The sequence below is a fragment of the Octodon degus genome, unplaced genomic scaffold (assembly GCF_000260255.1).
Source record: "Octodon degus isolate 3935 unplaced genomic scaffold, OctDeg1.0 scaffold00032, whole genome shotgun sequence".
NCBI classification, from domain to species: domain Eukaryota; kingdom Metazoa; phylum Chordata; class Mammalia; order Rodentia; family Octodontidae; genus Octodon; species Octodon degus.
In genome coordinates, this window is record NW_004524608.1 from 1,099,448 (window position 1) to 1,115,677 (window position 16,230).

Sequence of the window (16,230 nt, forward strand, 5' to 3'; positions counted from 1 at the left end):
CAGTCAGGGGACTCAGGGACAGCTAAGAGGGCCAGACATGACTCCAGGAACAGTGGCTGAAAACCTGCCTCCAGCTGCGGGTGGACCAGCACAGAGGGGACTGTCAGACTCAAATGACCTCATCCAAACCCTGTGGTCTGCTGCTGTTGCAGCCTGGCCAGTCTCCCAGCTCTCCTGGGTCCCCAAGTAGGAGAGCTTTTTATAGTTCACGCCCCAACTTGGGTTTGAATAATTAAGTAAGATGGACAGAAATAGTAGCTGGACAGTGAAGGCAGGTTATTTTGGGGTTTTCTGGAACACAGTGCTCCTGGGTGTCACCCCACCCCAGCAGAAGGTGGAGCCGGCTCCAAGGATGCCTGCTGGAGATTCCAGTGGGGGAAGCCACATGTACCCCCAGGGCTCAGCCATGGGAGGGTCCCCAAGTCTCCCTCCACTCAGAAGACAGGGCTTTTACTGCTGCTCCTTTCTGATCCTAGCTACTCCCTGGCAGGAAGAGCCTTCTGCTGTCTGTCAGGCCTCCTACTTCAGAGATAGTGACAGATTTTGACAACCAGATCATCGATAAAGAACTGCAAAGACAGGCTGAGCCAAGAGGAGGTGGCCCTGCTCTTCTGGATCAGGTGACAGGAGATCACTGGGCAGCTGTGGGAGGGAGTGGAGGTGGAGTAGTGGGACACAGAGCTAGGGAGAAGAGAGGACTTGGTGGAGGAAGGATGGTAAAGGTGTTAGAAGAGAAAAGGCCCAAGGTGCATGAGTGTCTGGGTAAGAATTTCCCCTCTTCCAACTCCCTTTCAGTGGAGAGCTGCATCCCTGTCTCACCTTAGACAGATCAGTTTCGGCTTGTTTGCCCAGCACCTTTGGGTCCCATTCAGAGATGAACCCCAACTGCCTTGAGGGTTTATCGCAGATTTGTAAAACCTGGGGTGCAGAGTGGGCAGGGGAATTTGTAATGTTTTCTCCCTTTGGGTAACAGTCGCAAGGTGGTTTTAGAAGTCAGAGTTTGGAAAAGACTGAAATCATTCACTCGTTCATCTTTATTCATTCAAGGAACCAGTCACTGAGCCTCAGGTTGTGCTTGGTATGGGGAATACATCATCAGTAAGGCAGGGGTCTCATTCTTAAACCTATGTGTGTGGAGAAGGTATCTGCAAACCCACTCCTCACCGCTGCTGGGCGCTTGCTGTGCCAATGTGTACCACACAAGGGCCTCCCAGAAACTCTCCTGTCTAACACTCACAGCAAGTGTGGTCTAAGTAACACTGGTCCTATGCATGGGTTACAGCAATAAAACAGAGATATGTTGGAGGTCACTCAACCCAGTAGCAATATAAACGAAGTAGGAACTCAGGCTTATAGATCCCAAGTTGTATGGTCTCGTCCACTGGCCAGAAGTCCCTAACACAGGGAAGAAAGGGACTGTTTTATTGTATTGAAGGGTGAGACTGCCTTTCACTGAATCTGTCTGCTGTACATGCAGGGTGGGGCAACCAGGGAAAGCCTCTTAAAGGAGGTGGCTTAGCCAGGGACCCGAAAGACTGATACCCTCATTCTGCAAATACTTAATGAGTACCTGCTATATACTCTGTTCCAGGTGCCAGAAACAGAAAAACAGAAGTGAACCTTGTACTTGTGGACATGCGTGGCAGGGATAAGGAAAAGCCAGAAATCATCAGTCTTAAATACAAAGCCTCCTTTACCTTCAGAATTGTTCTGCTTCTCCTTCCAGGTGCAAATACCCAAACTTCTGAACTGGAAAGGAAAGACCTGGTTTACAACACACACACACACACACACACACACTGCACCCTCTTATTGTGGAAGTCCTTCCTAAACTCTACCCAGGTTTTTTTTTCTGCTTCAACAAATTTTCCCACATACCATTTCATTACTTCTTTCCAAGATCAACCCTCGCAGCGGTAACCCGCGGCCCGGCAGTGGCTGGCCCTTTAAGGCTACCTTCTTCTCCCCACGTGCCGTCTGGTTGGGCTGGCGACGCTGACGCACGCGTGACGTCAATGGCAGCTGGCGGAGTCTGGGCACGAGGAGCGAAGTTGGAATGGGGGTGGGGGACCCGGGAAAGAAGGTGGCTCATTTGCATTTAAAGGGGCCACTCCCGAGTTAGCCGACCTGGGATTTAAAAGAAATTCGTGTTTGGCAAACTTTCGGTCCTGGGCTACAGAAAAAGGCATGGTGCAGATAGAGTCTGTGGTAACTCGAGTTTGCCCTGTTATGTCCTTCCGCGGAAAGGGGGAAATAGTCCGCTGGTGCCCAAGCTGGGAGCACGTGACCGGGAGGGGGCCGATGGGGGGGCAATAGAGAAGGAGGGAGGAGCTGTGGAGACGACAGTCAGGCTGCGTTTCAGCTGCCCCCACCCCCACATCCTGCCCACCCTACTGCAGCTGCCACCACATCCTGCCCAGCCTGGGGCGGAGAGCTCAAGTGGGGGGATGCATTGACCCAGGACCCGGCTTTGGCACCCACTCCCAGCCCCCTGAGGTCCGGGGTGGGGCCTCTGCCCTTTGCCCCAGGTCTGGCCCCAGGCACCCTGGCTCCGAGTTCGGGCTTGCTCTGCCAGTCCACCCTAGGACTACACTCTCCTGATTCTGCCCTCCATCCCAACCCTGGCCAGAGGCGGAGTTTGTAGGGGTCCCAGGTCAGACCCCCACCCATGTTGAGCTGGCAGAGTTCAGGACAAATAGAAGTGTTCAATAAAGTTTTTATAATCTCAGTGCAGCTGCACAACGGCACATGCGCGCACGCACGCATGTATACACGCACATACACAGAGATTTCTGCAACACATTTGCTCTGCTCCTTCCGGGCTATTCCTGAAGGACACTGAAGACCGAGGCTGAGTTAGTTTGCTGTCATGTAACAGCTCAGACGCTGGTCGGGAAGAGTAAATTGAAAACCACAACGTCAATATACTGACTGTACTGTGTACTGAGATGATCCACAGAATGGAGCTTGCTTAATGGGTGCCAACCAAGTCCATGCAAAATGTGTGCAGTGAACTATGGAACACCTGCCAGTGGTCCTTCCCTTCCCGTGCAAGGAAGTAGATGTGGGGAGAGACTATAGCCTTTGCTGCTGATCACTCAAAAACTGGAGGAGGAGGGGCTGGGGAGATGTCTCAGTGGAATAAGCGCTTTCCTGGCAAGCGCATGGACCTGGGTTCAATCCCCAGTTCTGAAAAAAAAAAATAAAAAATAAAAAATAAACTGGAGGCGGGTAGAAGGGATAAGAAGGGTGGTGACAGGGGTTAGAGATTGCCCAGATGGCAGTGGGACAGGTGAGAGGCTGCCATTCAGCAGTTCCCTGGATTATGAAACAACAGGCAGGTTAAAAAAAAAAAAAAAAAAAGGCGCGGGGGTGGGGGTGGGGAGGAACCAGGATGAGGAAAAACTTTGCATATGAAGTTGGGTTAGGTTTAGGAAGGGGACATAAAGGGAACATAGATTACTTTCGGTCATATAAACTTACAAAGACAATACTACAGAGAGGGGTAGACTTTGGTGGGCACAAGTGTCTGGCTCCTAGGGAATTTTACATCAGTTTCGGACTTCTAGGTAATCTTTCTCTAGATGGACAGGTAATCAGAAGTAGGGGAGCAAAAATGATACCCAGGAATCTGAGCCTGCTCAGTCCTTTTAAACCCAGAGGATTCTAGGGTAAAACTAGGGCCCTGGAGAAAAAAGATGTATTGGGTCACTTTCAGGAACTCCTTATTTCCATCTGACTTCCAGCAACATTACTCTCTGGACACTTTTAGTCCTCTATGAAATCAAGACTTCATGATGTTTGTTACTGTTCCTCTCCATGAAGCTTTCTTTGTATTCCAAATTCAGTGCCACTTTTCGCATTAGCACCTCCTCTGTTCTTCAGTGAGTTACAATAGCACATAAGGGTCCAGGACACTCCAACTCACTGCCAGAGCTTTTCCCTCCACTTTTCCCTCAGGTTCTGGGCCCTTTAATACCCTCCCCAGGTGACTTACCTTCCTTCCTCATTCCTTTGTGCAGGACCCAACATTCCATGGCTAGGAGGACCAGCCAGCCAATCAGAGCCCTGACAGGTCTGCTGCAACCAGGAGATTGGCTGAAGCTGTGGTTGGCGGGAGGGAGGCTCACCATGAGACACACTGAAGGATGGGGAGGGGGTTTCTGGGAATCAACCCTGGGAAAGAATTTGTTCTGGGGCTGCTTGTGTTTTTGGAGAGAATCCTTCAAATAGAGCTGGGGCCAGAGGGTCCTCTGGCTTGGAAAGCCTCCCAACTGGAGGCAGGTTGAGAACTTAGCTTTCTCGGTCTCCTGGGGGCTTGGCTCCCCCATGCCCATTCTGCCCCCTGCACCCCTCCCCCCTTGGATCTGGGACCCAAGGGCTGAAGGCTGCGTTCCCAAGCCTGTTCCTAAGAAGTCTTTTCCAGCAGCCTTGGATGTCTCCAGTCTCAACATTCTGCTTTCCCGACGTCGGAAACAGCCGGAAAATAAACACCCTGATGACTAAACGGTTTCTCCAGCTAGAGCCTGGGGAAGCACTAAAAATAGAGGCCACAAGTAAGGGGAGGTTCCCCACTGGTGGGGGCACTTTCCCATCCTGTGACTGCCACAGCCTCAACACTCGCACAAAGTTCTGGTTCTCCAAGTCTTTGGAAAAGGATGGATGGTCTCCCCCTGCTTACCCTGAAGTCTTTGGGGCAAGCTAGCCCTGCTTGGCAGGGAGCCCTGACATCCTCTGCTGTTGGCCCCAACTCCCATGCCAATGAGGAACTGAGAAGCTGCATTCGGGGACAAAGTGGGACACCAAAAATCAGACTTCCTGAAAGAGGGCCCAGGTGGAAATGTTGGAAACTGAGGCCAAGGAAACAGGAGCTTGCTTGCTTCCTGTCCGAAGAAATACCGCCTATCTGTGGAACAATCTGTGGAACTTGCCTCCCTCTGGCAAGACCTAGGGGTCTTTTCAGACTAACCCTCAACTCCATGGTCTGAGTTCAAGTAATGCAGCGTGCTGCACTGTACTAAGCAGTACTAAGTGGTCTGCTTATATGCATGGGAGTTAGGGACTATTATCACATCCCTGTTTTGTCCATGATGATCATGAGGTGAAGGAAAGTTAAATAATATGCTGGGTTCACAGTTCAAATAAGGGGTGAGCACTTAAACCTAGGCGCATAGGTGGCACAGTTGGGGTTCCTAAGCACCCTGCCGTGCTCCTCTTTCCACATATGTCGGTCTCTTCAGCACTAACCCAGAATTGAGTCTTTGTCTGGAAAATCAGGGCTAGAATGATAGAAATCAGGGTGTGTGAAGAACTGAGCAGCCTTCTGTTCTTCAAGATTTCTTTAAGATCTAAGCCAGATTCCAACATTTCCTCAAGCTCCAGGTAAAAAGCAGCAGCAGGATTTGTAAGCATCAGGGTTGCTGGCCAGGAAGCCTGATGGGCCAGTCGTCCGGGACCAGGACACCCACATTCTTGTTGTAAGGCACTTAACATTCGCCACGCCCTGAGGCAACTAGGAATTTGAAAAAATATTATTTTAAAAGCGCTGCTACTGCTTCTTTAATAAGGCACTTCTGGGTGTTTCCTGTGAAGTGGTAGTGGGGGCCTAGGGTCCCGCCCCTTTAAATTGCCCCCTCCGCTTAAAAGAGCAGGGGCCCACAGCCCTGAAGATTAGGTCACCCTAAAACGATGAGCTGTCGCTTTAAATTGCTGGGCGTCTGCCCAGCCGTGCCTAGCAGAGAAGGGGCTGTCACTGGTTGAAGCAGCAACCGAGCTCTCCAGGTAGAACCCCCGCCCCTCGAAAGAACGTGGTCTCTTAAGTGGAGCTTTGTCACACTCTAAGTAGGGGGAACGTAGCCTGTTTGCTACTTAGTTTCCCCTGCATCCACCTACTTAGACCCCCACCTCCCAACTCTCCCGGGCCAGGGCGGGCGCGACGCCAGGTCGTGTGCGCGTAGCCGTCAGCCTCCCCGGGAAGACCTCCAGGAGCGCGGAGCTGAAGGGCCGCGCTGTCCGGCCAGCTCGTAGGGCCCCGCGGGGGCTGGCCCCTCCCGGGAAGGTCTCCGGGTTTTGCTTCACCCTCCCTCCCAGTAGGCGGAGGGATCCGCCGCTCGGGGCACCGCGGACAAGCTCGGGAGGCGGCGGGTGGGGTAGGGGCCGGCCCGCCTCGGCCGCCCCGGGAAGCGAGGGGCGGAGCCGCGCCCTGGGCCCGCCCCCAAGACGGGCACCGCCTCCCGCCCCCATGAATCCCTCCCGTTGGCGGCACCCCCTGTCCATCTCCCGGACGCCCCGCCCCTCAAGCTAGGCTGAGCTGTGCCTACGTCGGCCTCGAATCCCTGGGGCTGGAGGAGTTACCTTTGGATCCCGAAAGGAGGAAGGAAGCAAAATATCAACAACAGTCGGAGCGACTCGGGCGCTCAGCCCTGGTCCCCCGCTCGTCCGCCTCCCGTCTGCCTGCTCCTGCGCGCGCGACGGGGGCCCGGACCCCCGGCGCCGCCCAGGGCCCGCGCGGACGTCGGCCTCGTCTGTGATTCCCCCGCCCGGTGCCGCGGCTTCCCGGGTTTGAAGAACCACCGGATTCGGGGCCAGGGCCGCCCGCTCCCTGCCGTGACACCTCATTCCCCTCTGCGGGGCTGGTGAGTGGAGAAAAATAGGGCGCCTACTGCTTTAAGAGGCCCCCTCCCCCACCCGTCGTGGGGCCGGGGTGGAGGGGTCTAGACCGTCCCCCTCCGTGGAACCCGGCAGCGCGGGCCAGGAGTCGCGGCGCGCGGAAAATCGCGAGGGGAATGTGTGTGGGGAGTCGCAGTGGGGACCTCGCTGGGCTGCAGGTCCCCGGGGCTTGCAGGCTCTGGGTGGGGCGGCGAGCGGGCTGGGGGCGCGCCGGCTGCGGGTGTTCGGGGTGACGACGGCCTCCTAGCGCGCGGGGCAGGGGCGCCGTCCACGGAGGGGGGTCTTCAGTGACAACCAGAGTACTGACATTTTAACAGCCGGCCCTCCCCCCTCCCTCCGCTCGCCGCCTGTCCCCTCCTCCTTGGACCGAAATGGTGCAGAAGGGGGCCTGGGAGGGCGGCGGGCGGGTGGGGGCGGGGGCAGCCGCAGCTGTTTGGGAAGCGGGGGAGGGAGGGGGATGTTGTTCAGATGACACCGGGGTGGTGGGTTGGGGTGTGAGCGCCCGTGTCTCGGGGCTGTGCTTGCCCAATGCCTGTGGAGTTAGGACGTGGAGTCTAGCCAGAGGTTGGCACGCAGGACCCTCCTCGAGACCTACTAGCTCAGCTTCTGAGACCCCTCATCAGGGTTGTCAGCAACCCCAGCTGGAGAATCCCCCGCCCCCGCCAGAAGTTTGCAGCTGTTCAACATCTGGGCAGGAGTTCTCCAGTCCTCTCTCCACCTATGGCAGGCTGAACTGGGCTGGGAGTGGGGTCTGTCAAGGGAGCATTGGGGGGGGGCCCTTAGGAGAGAGGTTCAAGCAGAATAAGGTGCACTTGGTCTCATCAATGTTAGCCGTCTTTCCATCTGGTGGGGTTCACAGGGAAAGGAGCCTGTTCCCCTGGGGAATTTGTGCTGCCCTCTTGCACTCTTCCAGGTCCTTCCAGAAGAGGTGGGCTCTGGGTAGGGGCACTCTTGGAGCTACAGTTCGAGTTATCCTGGGCCTGTCATTCTGCTTCCCTTGTCTCCTGGTGTTGTTGCTGGGCTGGGGGAGGGCAGGGAGGGCAGATCCCGTATCCCCACGCCCAGCTCCCCTCCCCCATTCGTGTTCTTGAGAGGTACAGTTTCTTTGGACTGGGGGATGGCTCCGATCCCCCACTCCCATTCTTCCTCAGTAGGTCCCCGCTGCAATTCAGGGGCCAACCTGAACTATGGGAAGTTTGCCGTCTGGGCCGGTGACCTTGGGCTGCTCTGGCCTGGAGATAGGGGAGCCGGGGGCCCTGGAGAGATTAGGTGCACTGGAGTTAGAGAGCTATGCCCTCCCAGGGCCCAGCAAGCCCCCAGCAGAGAGGTTTTAGTAGCTGAGGAGATCACTGAAAAAGAATATGTCCCTTCGCAGATATCCACTCGTTTGTGGCCATGGGGTCACACTGGCTCCAGGACTTGCCTGGCTGTCCCAGCTCCCACAGCCTGCCTGGGAATGAATTTCCTTCCTGTGGTTTCCCAGTATGTTGGCAGGAGGTGGGGGGTGGGGTGGGATCAGTGTAGAAGTGGCTGAGGACCTTTTCATATGGGGTAACTGGGGGGACACTGGAGCTTATGTGTAGCCCTTTTCTCGTGCCCCAGGACTGGCATTGAGCCCTTGCATCCCTGTGGTCATATCCTGTTGTAAGTCCCCCGTTCTTGTCTCATAGCTTTGTGTGTTTGTGGGTGTATATGTGTGTGTGTGTGTGTGTGTGTGTGTGCGCACACATGTATACATGTAAGGAGTTTCTCTGGGTTATGAAGTTTTCACTTACACTACTGTTGTGACCAGAGAAGCTGAGATTTTTCCTGATAACGCACAGCAAGTCCATGTCAGAGCAATAATCCTTCTGTTCTTTTGGGTCTACTGCAGAGCACAGAGGAACTCTAGGAAGAAGATATACAAGCCTTGCTTTTAGAGGCCTTAGTCCAAGTGGCGAAGGAGGACCCAGACAGAAACGGGCAGCCCTTGTGTTGGGGGAATGGCATGGGGGTTGGGCTAGAGCTTCTGTCTGCTGTGCCCAGTGCCTGAAATCCAGTGGTGAAGGACTTGGAGCAGTGGCAGGTGCACCCCATTGCCCATTGCACCCTGTGTCTGACGGCCCTGGCCTGCAGGGCCTGGATTTCACAGATCTGCCCTCTCGGCTGCTGACTCTTCTCAGAGCCTGGAAGATGTGATAGTCTTTCTGGCTGCTGTTATATAATCTCTCTCTAGCAGGGTTTTTTTTTTTTTTTTTTTTAATCTTTCCTGGGAGGTGTGATGGGGAGGAGAAGGCGAGGGCAGCTCCCCAGGTTGGGGCTGGAGAAGCAGCAACAAGGCATCTGGGCATGCCCTGGCCCCTTGGGGTCCCAGGGAGCAGGGCCTTGGGGTTAAGCCATTGTTGATTGTAGCCCAGCCCCTCCCACCCTCACTCACAGGAAGGGGCTTGTGCTATGGACATCCCTGACCCTCATGGTCCAGAGATGCCTGGACCTCTGCTCCTCCTGCTGATCTTCGCTTCCTGCTCAACTGGGCCCCCTGTCCTCCCTGACTGGCACTGGGTCCGCAATCCTAGTGTTTTGGCCTGGCCTTGTGTGGGCCCCTGGTGGACACTTTGCCACCTCCCCTGGAGCCTCTTAGCAGAAGGGGATCCAGGGACAAGTGGTGGGTCCAGCATTTCCTGGCTGCATTTGAGCCAGCTTCTGCTTTTGTCTTTCTAATCCAGATAGTGAAGGCCTTCATGGAGAAGAGGTGTGGGTGAGACGGGCAGTACAGGACACCCTATTAGAAAGTTGTAGTTGCTTTTCACTCAGGTTCTAGAAGTGGTGTAGGATCCCATACAGTCCTAGAACCTGCTCTCAAAGGTTACATTGTGGGTCTGTGGCACGGTGATAGAGAGGTTCTCCCCACCCTGGAGGACCACGGCTGGCCCAGGAGCTTTGAGACCAACTGGTTTGAGACAATTACCTCCCTTTTACAGGGAAGAAGGAAGGAGGAGATTGTGGCGGGGCCAGCACAGCCTCAGCATCACTGTAATTGCTGGTGGCTTTTATGAGTCTGTCATGGGGCCGGAGTCCAGCCAACCTTCTGTCCTTCTGTCCCAGTTTGGTGACTTACTCATGGGGGGAGAGGGTGGTGTTAGATGCCAAGAATTCTGTTTGAGAAGCTGGACAGCTGGCTGTGTTGTGGTAGATGTTGCCTTGTCTGTCCATAATGACAGAAAGCTGGATGGAGCTTAGACTTTAGGAAGAACTTCCTAGTGGAGGATGAGGCAGGAGGACCTCAAATTTGAGGCTAGCCAGGACAACATAGTGAGACCCTGTTTCAAATAAATGAATGAGTGAATGAATAATGAATGAATGAGTGATGTAGCTCAGTGGTAGAGCACTTGCCAAACATTCACAGAGCCCTCTAATACTTTGGGGATGTGGGATGGGGGAGCTTTCCTGGTAGAGCTGGGATAGGAAGAGAAAGATGACCCTTAAGGAAAGAGGGGATCGCAAAGCACTTTCTTCTTTAGTACTGTGCTGAAAGGCCTTGACCTTTGGCCTGGTGGAGTTGGTGCTGTTTGGCTCCTGGAATATTTATTTTCCTTTCTCTCCCCCTGTTTAGGACAGACAGCATTGTCCTGGAGCTGGGAGGACTAGCCTCTGGACTGCAGGGCTGGGTGGGAGTCACACAGACTGGCAGGCCCAGGTGCACCTGGCAGGCCCACGACATTTAATGGCACACATGCATGAAGGTGTGGGGTGCATACTTGGGTGTGTAGACACCCACAGAGCAGCTGCCACCTGTGGGGGCTGGGGGTTAGCAAATGGCAAAGATGATTAAAGGATTGGAGAGTGAGGACGGGTTGACAGAGTGGAGGCAAGGAGGCAGAGGGCACAGCAAGAACTCTGAAGTGAGTGGCATGGGCCAGAGCTGGAGGGACTGGGGTTAGACTACAGCTGGGCAGCCAGAACGCTGTCTGCAAAGTAGAGTGTGAGTTCAGGAGTCCTGACTGACTTTCATCCCTCCCTGCCTCTCCCTCTGTGGTTCCCCCTTGCCCCAGACTGGCCATGTGTCCTTGGGTAAGTCAGCCCTCAGGACCTCAGCCTTCCAGGTGTCCGAGGCTCAACCTTCTTGGTGATCCAAGCACCTGGGAGGGTGGTTTATCTCTGGTGTCTGCTGCCCTCTTTCTCACCAAGATGAGTGCCTCCAGTCTGAGGGGGCAGGGCTGCATTTGAGAGCTTAGACATCTGGGTGCAGACCTTCAGCCTGGGCCATACCAAGTGCTCCATACCTGACTTTTTCCTTTCCCTGGGGGTACATCCAGTGCCCTGGAAAGCCAAGGCAGCCTTTTGGCCCACTCTGGTGGTCGGAGGCAGGAGGACAGGAAAATGAATTCACAGACTACACAGGGCTTGGTGCTGGCTATGTGGACATCTTCCTTTCAGCTTAGTCTGGGAGGGAGGGACTTGTCCCAGGCAAGATCTTGCCTGTGGCTGGCCACACCCAGGGGGACCATATTTACTCATTTAAACGTGCCCTCCCGGGAGGCCCTGCGCCTGAGGCCTGGTCACTGGCCTTGGCTTGGTGCCCCTTGCTGAGTGCTCTGGGCCACTTCCCAAGAGGTGGGCAGACAGGCGAGTGCCAGGCAAGCAACCTTCCCCTCAGGCATGATCCCACTTGCCCAGTTCTTCAATGTGTGAAGAGCAGACCCCAAGACCAAGAACTCTGGAGTTCCTTGGGGCTGGAGGCAGGAAACCTGTTTTTGCTTTTGTTTTTCGTGGTGCTGAGGATTGAACTCAGGACCTTGTGCTTGCCAGGCAGGGGCTATGCCACTAAGCTATCTCCCCGGCCCCAAAGCCCTACTTATTGTGTACCACACTCTGTCATGGGTACCATGACCTGTGAGCAGTTTGTCAATACAACAAATTTTTATATATATATAATTGAGGAACCTTATTTAAGCTTTCCCTGTTTGAGTGGATGAGGGTTTTTATTTTATTTTTTTAATTAAAAATTTACTATCATCATCATCATCATTGGGATAGGGTCTCCCTGTGTAATTCAGACTGACCTCTTTAAACTCAATATAGTACAGATTTCCCTTAACTTCATGATTCTCCTGCTTCAGCCATCCACATGTAGGGATTACAGTAATGTACCACCTACTCTGGCAATGGTTTTGTTTTGTTTGTTGCTTTGGTGGTAGCAGGGATTGAACTCGGGGCCTTGTGTCTGCTAGGCAGATGTTCTACCACTAAGCTTTTTGTCTAAGATTAAAGGAAGGACCCTGCCTGGCAGACACAGTGATGGAAAGGAGGCCTACGAAGATCTTCAAGGAGAAATTGATCAAGTCCAGCCCAGTAGGCTTTTCTGGCAGAGGCCAGAGTTAGGGTTTGGTAGCAGTTGAGGGGATGTTGCTTTGACTCCCAGAGAAGGCATTGTTTTGGGATTTGAGTGCCATGGAAGTCAGCCCCAAAGCCAGGGTGTGTGAGCAAACATGAAGAGCACAGAGCCCTGCTATGGTGCCCAGTAGGACCCTTTCAACTGCCACAAGGAGGACAAGGCAAGGGTGGGAAGCTTGGATGGCATGGGGGGCAGTGGTGGAATGCAACAGAAGAATGTGTGTAACACCAGGGGAAAGAGGCCCTCCCTCCTGCCAGTCCAGGTGGTGAGGGAACACTGCCAGCAGTCAGCCTCCTTCTTCTTCTCATCCCTTGGGCAAGTCTGTGTCCATCTTGCAGTGGGTTTCCATGTCCAAGAAAGAGAGGTCATGCTACCTGACTCCTGTGGGAAAAGAAAGGAGAATAGAGGGGGCTGCGCAGACAGTGGCTACACCCTTGCTTCCAGCCCTGCAGCCCAGCCTGCCCCAGTGCTTCTGGGGCTGGGTGAGGACTGAGGGTCTTTGAAGGGTCATGCAGGTCTGGAGCTCAGTGTGTGGGAGGGTGAGGGGCTGAGCCTTGCCCTTGCTGCCCAGCTGTCTCCTTGACTCAGAACTTGCCCTCTGTATGTTGTCTTGTGTGTCCTCCTAGGTCCCCTGGCCATGTGCTTACTTCTCATGATTTTCTCCCCCGCCCCTCCACCAGCAGCTCTGTGGAATTAAGTGTTGGAGAACAAATGAGAGACCATTCCCAAGCCTCAAAGGAGGTACCTGGTGAGCCAGTAGGAACAAGTAGGCAAGATAGGGAGAGGAGAGCTTCACCCCTTTCTGGGGGGTCTTCCCTTCAAGGTGGGTAGGGATGCCCTTAAACCTGAAATGTTTCCCTCTTACGGCAGGTGTGAGTTATTCAGGGTGAGTGGTAGGTGATGCTGGGTTAGGCCAGAAGGATAGGTTCTTCTTTGCTGGTGTCTTAGACCTTCCCAGAGCTTCTCTTCTTGACCTCTGCACCCCTTTCTGTTAGCTTTAACTCTGCCTGCCTCAGCACTGACTTCCCCCGTCCACACCCCACTGCAGGCTGAGTGGGGACAGGTGTCCTGGCCCAGCTGCTCCTTTTTGTCTGCCCCACCTGTCAGCCTGTAGGGGAAAAGGGAGTTGAGGGTAGGGGGGAGAGGAAGCCTTCACCTGTTCCCCGGGGTGGGGCTCTGGTTGTAAAGTGGAGCAGAAAGAATAGACAACAGGCAGGACTTTTTTGGAAGGAGAGCCCTGATCATAGCAATGGAGGGAACTCTTGCTGGGTTAGAGGTCCTTCTTGGCAAAAATCAGAGGGGTCTTTGCACAGTGTTTTCATGAAAGACTGAGAAGCCAGGTATTGGCAGGGGTCACAAATCTGGGGACATGTATTCCCATGGCCTTGTGCAGGTACTGCCCCCACCCCACCTCAGTCTTCCAGCACCCCTCCACTGCCTGGGCATCTCAGCCTCACCTGGCACCTATCCTGAAAGCAGCAAGCTAATCCTGTAAGAGCTGTCTGGCTGGTCACCTCAGCAGGCCCACTCAGCCTGATGCCCGCCACCCTCCCTGCCATGGGCTTAGAGGACTGTCCTTTGAGTCCAAAGGAGACCCAGCCACTGCCCCAGCGGCCCCTTTAAATCCTGGGTGGCTTCTGTAGGGCATGATGTCTCTAGGAGGATTTGCTTCCCTGATTGGATTGGCCTCTTTGAGGTCCCCTGTCCTAGGCGTAGGTGAATACTGAGTGTTCTGCCCTCCACCTCCCTCCCTCAGAGCTACTGCTGTCCAGTCAGAGGACCCAGGCTGCAAGCCCTCCCCTCTGTCTTTGCCCTCAGGTCACAGGAGTCCAGCCTCAGCCCCATTCATCTGCTTCATCCAAAGCAGCCCTGCCTCTGTTCTGTGGGTGAGAAGAAAGATCTCACTGCTTTAAAAGAAGGGACAGCATTGCCCTAGAAGAAAGCACCTTTTGGAGATTGTCCCTACTTCTTTCCTTTTTCTCTTCACCCAACTTTTCCTTCAGCTAGGGACCTGTGCACACACCTTCTCCCCCCCCCCCCCCCCATTTCCATGAGAAGTCCCTTTCCTGATCCAAGCAGCAATCTGCCTGCTCCAGGGACAGATAGCCCAAACCCAGTTCTAGTGGCATTGTGCTCATCCCAACGGCTCTCAAGCTGACCCACCCCCAAGGCCCCAGCTGTCACTTTCACTTCTGTCTCCTGAGACCCCAGGGGGAAGTAGGGTAGGGAGGTGGAAGGTGACACACCAACCGTCCCAACCGCCCCCACCTCTCTTCTGCCAAGACTTCTAATGGCCAGGGGGCCCTTATCCACCTCTCCTGTGTAGATGACTAAAAGGGGCTTAGGTGGCAGTGGAAGAGTTGATGACAGTTGGATGGTGGTTAGATAGCAGGAAGGACTTTTTAGGCTAGGAGACCTCTGATGGGCTCCACTGTTACAGGGGTGTGGCTGGACATGCAGGCACTGTAACTGGACAGGTAGAGGTCAGATTCCAGGGTAGGAGGAGGCTGGAAGACCATCGGGCTGGTAGGAACACAATGCCTAGGTCTCTAGGTCCTCCCAAATGTCACCAGCTCCCCATACTTGCTTGGGTAGCTTTTAACAAAGCCCTAGAGACTGCTTTGGGTCCAGGTCAGCCCTGAGAGGTCATTTCTGTAGTCTGACAGATGGTGTGGCTTCTAGCTCTCCTCCCCTTTTTTGAGACAGGGTCTTATATGTAGTCCAGGCTGGTCTTTAATTTGGGGTGTAATCCAGGCTGGCCTTGAACTTCTGATCCTCCTGGCTCAGCCTTCTGAGTGCTAGAATGACAGGCGTGTTTCACCGCACCTGGCTTGACATTTATCTAATTGCTGTAATAGCCATCTTCTCTCATCATTGCAAGTGAGACCCAGAAACGGGGACTGAAGTAGAAGGGCCAGCTCTCCCCCTTCACACTGCAGCAGCCCCATCTTTGGCACCAAAGGTGGGAGTGGGATTCTTCTCTTGGGGAACCACCCATGAGCCTTTTCAAGTTCCTCTAAATGCAGTCCTTACTTATGATTTCACTCTCTCACATTCCCTGGCCAGGAGTAGAGGACTCAGTAGCCCAGAGAGCGCTAGACCAAGCTGCTGCACGTGTTTGTATATTCATTCATGCTTTCAGGTGGAAAAAGATGGACCCAAGGATCCATGAGCTCTACCTGGGGTCCCTGAATGCAATGGGTGCTGGGGGAGTGGCCCACACCCTAGCTGAGTCAAGAGGAATAAGGTCTCAACACTATGCAAATCCCCATGCAAATGGGCAGTCGGGAGTGACTGCTGTTGTGGCTCCTGCTGCCAGGGTAGGGCCAGAAGCAGGATACAGGCTTGGGTTTCAGAACAGGCCCCACAAGTGATGTGACAGTGACCTTGGGCCTGAACAGGAGTGACTGGTGGGGCCCCCATGCTACGGGTCTGGTAGGCTTTCCAGGTGCATGAGGTACTGAGAGGTCCCATCACTGCCATGAGCTCCTGCCCTAATGGCCAGGAGCCATGTTCAGGGTTACTGTTCAGAGAGCAGCTCTTCCTTGATGAGGCCCACGCTGCTCCCCTCCAACCTCCGCATTACCTTTCCTTCTGGTAGGCCACCTCACTGCCTTTCCTTTTCTGCCTCTTCAGAGAGCACAGGAGCAGAATTCTGGACTGGGAGGATACTTGGGTGCTTCATCCACTCTCTCTGTCTAATAGACTAGCTGTAGGGTGAAGCCTGAGGGGGTAGTGACTAATTCAAGGTCACACAGTGCATTTGAGCCACAGAAGGGACTAGAACCCAGGCACCCAGACTCCAAGCCTGAGCCCCTTTCCCCAGGCTTCTCATTGTCCTGCCCCAACTCACCTCTTTTCTCCTAGGACTCAGTCAGTCTCCTGCTGCCCTAGCTACTTCCCAAGGTCAGCCTGGGTGGCTCTTGGAACTTCCTGGGGTGGGGTCCCTGGGAGCCAGCCCAGAGGCCGGAGGGAAGGCCAGAGCTGGGGTGGGAGGAGCTGGCACTACCTTGGTCGGGAACCTCACAGCTGCTGCAGGAAGGATGAAAGCTAGACTGCAGGAAGGACAAGCTGGGGTGGGGAGGCAATGGGGGGAGGTTGTGGAGACAGACCCTCACCCGAGAGGCATCTCTTGGGCAGAGAACAGGATGGCTCCATCCCAGGAGGGCTGCACAGGGCAGGCAGGA

The 16,230-nt window shown here is 54.5% G+C and overlaps 1 protein-coding gene across 5 annotated transcripts in view; it reads left to right on the forward strand.

Moving 5' to 3' along the window:
* Nucleotides 1-674: 674 nt before the first annotated feature.
* Nucleotides 675-16,230, forward strand: part of Mef2d (myocyte enhancer factor 2D) — a 35,565-nt gene continuing 20,009 nt past the window's right edge. For 2 of the 5 annotated variants that reach the window (XM_004629731.2, XM_023713819.1), the window contains exon 1: nucleotides 6,282-6,635. The gene's annotated coding sequence lies outside the window, so the exon portion shown is untranslated. Of the gene's footprint in view, nucleotides 763-6,279; nucleotides 6,636-16,230 lie in introns of those variants that run through there. The other 3 variants (XM_023713817.1, XM_023713818.1, XM_023713820.1) reach the window with 3 other exon arrangements.